The sequence below is a fragment of the Otolemur garnettii genome, unplaced genomic scaffold, assembly GCF_000181295.1.
Source record: "Otolemur garnettii isolate 467f Iridium unplaced genomic scaffold, OtoGar3 scaffold00750, whole genome shotgun sequence".
NCBI classification, from domain to species: Eukaryota; Metazoa; Chordata; class Mammalia; order Primates; family Galagidae; genus Otolemur; species Otolemur garnettii.
Genome location: NW_003853145.1, coordinates 1,367 through 5,366, shown reverse-complemented (window position 1 = coordinate 5,366; position 4,000 = coordinate 1,367). Strand labels below are relative to the sequence as shown.

Here is a 4,000-nt window from a genome sequence, read left to right as displayed (position 1 = left end):
TTCATCAAATTTGGAAAAACTTCAGACATTTCTTCTTTTATTTCCAGCATGGAATCTTTCTTGGCTCAATAAATGTATCAAGAAAGTAAAATATCTATTAAAAGTAGATACTAGCTTTTTAATACAGTATAGTTATACTAACTGACAACAGAATTAAAAGTATAAACAACCTTTTTATTCCCTCCTTCTGGGACTCCAGTTACATGTAATTAGATCCTTTGATGTCACCCTATAATTCACTGGTGCTCTGTTTGTTTGGTTTCTGTCTTTTTGTGTGTTTCATTTTGGATAGTTTTTTCTTCCATACTTTCAAGTTCACCAGTCTTTTCTTTCACACTGGTAAATCTGGTGTTAATGTCATTCAGTATTTTTTTTTCTTTTTTGTTACCTTTTTTTTTGAGACAGTCTCAAACTGTCGCCCTGAGTAGAATGTTGTAGCATCATAGCTCACAGTAACCTCCAACTCGGGCTCAAGCAATCCTTTCGCCTTAGTTTTTCTGTTTTTAGTAGAGTTGGGCTCTTGCTTTTGCTCAGGCTGTCTCAAACTGGTGAGCTCAAGCAATCTACCTGCCTCAGCCTCCTGGCATGCTAGGATTATAGGCGTGAGCTCAGCCTTTTGGTTGTATTTTTCATTGCAGATATATACTTTTCATATCTGGAAGTTCAGTGTTCTGTATTTTACATTTCTTTTCTCCATATGTGTATGCTTTTCTCTACTTTTTTGAACATACTGAATATATCTATAATGGCTGTTTTCAAGTCCTTGTCTACCAATTTTATCATGTGCACTTTTTCTAGGTCTGATAGGTATTTCGCCTTGTTTACATTCCTGGTAATTTTTGATTGGGTACCAGACATTGTGATTTTTATATCCTTGTATATTGAATTGATTTTTTTTTATTCCTTCAAATGTTTAGAATTATTTTTTCATAGTCAACAAAATAGTGGCTAGTTGCTAATTTTATTAGATAAGTTGGTTACAGTATTTTAATAAATATGGAATGTTTCACAAATTTGCATGTCATCCTTGCACAGGGGCCATGCTAATCTTTTCTATATCATTCCAATTTTAGTGTATGTGCTGCTGAAGCAAGCACTAAATGTTTAGAATTTGTTCTAGGGTACAGTTGTTTGAAAATAGTTTGATGCATTTAAGGCCCTGGATGTTTGTAGGTCTTTTTCATTCCGTGTGAACATCAAAGATTGTTCTGCTTGCCCCTTTCCAGTGGTTCTTTCTCTGGCCTTGACCACCTCCTCACACACATGCACTGATAACTACTTAGCTGAAGTCACAAAGGGAATCCTCTGTAGATCTTCAAAGCTTGCCCTCTGCAATTCTCTCTTCTCCAGTGTTGTGCCCTGCAAACTTTAGCCTCCTTGACCTCCTCAGACCTCTTAACTCCATCTCCTCACATCATTGAGACCTCTGGGCTCTGTTTTGGTTCCCCTTTACTATGCTGCAGCGTGGAAACTCTCCAGGTAGTGAGCTGAGACAATCATAGAACTTACCTCATTTATTTCTCTTCTCTTGTGGATCTCTGTCTTGTGCTGCCAGTTATCTAAAATCCATTGCTTCATATATTTCATTTGTTTTCCTCGTTGTTTAAGGTGAAAGGTAAATCTGGTTCCTGTTACTCTTTTGTGGCCATGAGCTAAAGTGATCTGGTTGGTGTATTTAAATCTTAAACAAAGACTGGGCTTAGTGCTCACCTGTAATCCTAGCACTCTGGGAGGCAGGTGGATCACTTGAGCTCAGGAATTTGAGACAAGCCTGAACAAGAACAAGACACAAGAGCAAGACACCCCCCCCCCCCCCCCCCCCCCAAAACCTAGCTTGGACGTGGTGGCAGGTGCATGTTGTCCTAGCTATTCAGGAGGCTGAGGCAAGAAGATTGCTTAACCCAAAAGTTTGAGGTTGCTATGAGCTATGAGATCACCATGGTACTCTACCTAGGGTGAGTGAGACTCTGTCTAAAAAAAACCATACACACAAAGACTCATATTTCACACTTATGCTGCCACTAGAAATATGTGTATTATGTTTATGTACACATACAGCTTCAAATACATTTCCTTTATGTCATAAGCTCTTTTGATGATTAATTCTAGTACTGTGTCCACTGAGATGAAAATAATAAGTAAAAGTAATTTTCTAACATTTCTCTATTGAAGAGAAGAATCTTTTTTTTTGGCTGGGGCTGGGTTTGAACCTGCCACGTCTGGCAAATGGGGCCGGCGCCCAACCCCATTGCACCACAGGTGCCGCCCCCGAAGAGAAGAATCTTTTATCAACTATATAGGACACATATAAACCATATATATCTATTTAGTGAATTGTCTAGCGTCCACCCCAAATGTAGCAGAAGTTTACTATTTCAACCTGTCTAGATAATAGTAATGGAATCCTAACTGAGCTTCCTTTCCACTTACATTATATCACCTTCTTGCTCTAAAATCCTTCCTTGGCTCCCCCTTGCCTTTTGAAACAGAGTGAAGTCCATCTTCTTTGCGGTTTTTACAGTCTGAACTCAGTTTACTTTTTTAGGCCTATGTACTTTTTTTCCCAATAAGCACTCTTTTCCATTTAGACTAATCTTTAGTTTTCCATACTCTTGTATGTTACCTTCATTTCTTCTTCTGTGCCTTTGCTTCTCTTGCTTGATCAGTTATCTTTTGTCTTGAAGCAAACCACCCCAGAATTCAGGGGCTAAAGTAATAATCATTAGTTAACAGTGCTCTGGGTTGACAGTTTGGACTCTGCTTCATGGTTCATGTTTTGGTCTTATTTACACTCAAGTCAGGTAGTCTACTAGCTTGAGTTTCTTCTCATGAGTCGAGTTCCAAAAAGCAAATCCAATATATAAATGCTTTCCAGGCTTCTGGGTCACGTTTACTAATGTTCCATTGGCCAGAGCAAGTCATATGGCCAACTCCAGTGTAGTTGCAGAGATGGAGTAAGAAATGAATGATATACCTCTTTTTTTTTTTAATGATATACTTTTTGATGGGAGATACAGCAAAGTCACATTGCAAAGGGCTGTACATACAGGAATGGGAGAAATGTGTGGCTATTTTTCTTTTTTTCCATGACAAGGTCTTACTCTGCTGCCTGAGCTAGAGTATAGTGCTGTTGTTATAGCTTCTTGTAACCTCAAACTGCAAGGCTCTGGTGATCCTCCTGCCTCAGTCTTCCAAGTGTGTGCTGCCACATTGGGCTAATTTTTTTGGCAGTTTTTGGCTGGAGCTGGGTTTGAACACACCACCTCTAGTATATGGGGCCAGTGCCCTATTCCTTTGAGCCACATGCGCTGCCCCATTGGGCTAATTTTTAAAGGTTTTTGTTGTTGTTGATGAAACATGGGAGTCTTGCTTTTTTTTGATACAGAGTCTTACTCTATCTCTTCTGGTAGAGTGTTATGGCATCATAGCACACAGCAACCTCAAACTCTTGGACTCAAGCAATCTTCTTACCTCAGCCTCCCAAGTTGCTGGTTCTGTGGGTGCCTGTCACACACCTTGCTAGTTTTTCTATTTTTAGTAGAGATGGAGTTTCACTCTTGCCCAGGCTGGTCTCGAACTCATAAGCTTAAACAATCCACCTGCCTTGGCCTCCCAGAGTACTAGGATTACAGGTGAGAACCACCACACCTGGCCCAGGAGTCTTGGTCTTGCGCAGCCTGGTCTCTAACTCTTGGCCTCAAGTGATCTTCTCACTTTGGACTTCCAAAGTACTAGGATTACTGGTGTTAAGCCACCGTGTCCAGCCAGCTGTTTTTCAATCTAACAAACCTTTTCTGTGAATCCTGTCCACCTCTTATATGATAATCTACCAGGGGGAGGAAACTGGTATCCTTAAGGCCACATAAAGCCCTCTAGGTCCTTCAATGTAGCCTTTTGACTGAATCCAAATTTTATAGAACAAATTTGTTTAAGAAGACTTATGCTATGTATTCTTTTGTCTTACCTGATTATTTTCTTTCTTTCTTTTTTTTTTTTTTTT

At 39.6% G+C, this 4,000-nt stretch overlaps 1 non-coding gene across 1 annotated transcript; it reads right to left on the bottom strand.

Annotated features, from left to right (window-relative positions):
• Window positions 1–990: 990 nt before the first annotated feature.
• On the bottom strand, window positions 991–1,097 carry LOC111722853. Its single transcript, XR_002771506.1, has one exon. It is a non-coding gene; the product is annotated as a U6 spliceosomal RNA (small nuclear RNA).
• Between the last annotated feature and the right edge of the window lie 2,903 nt (window positions 1,098–4,000).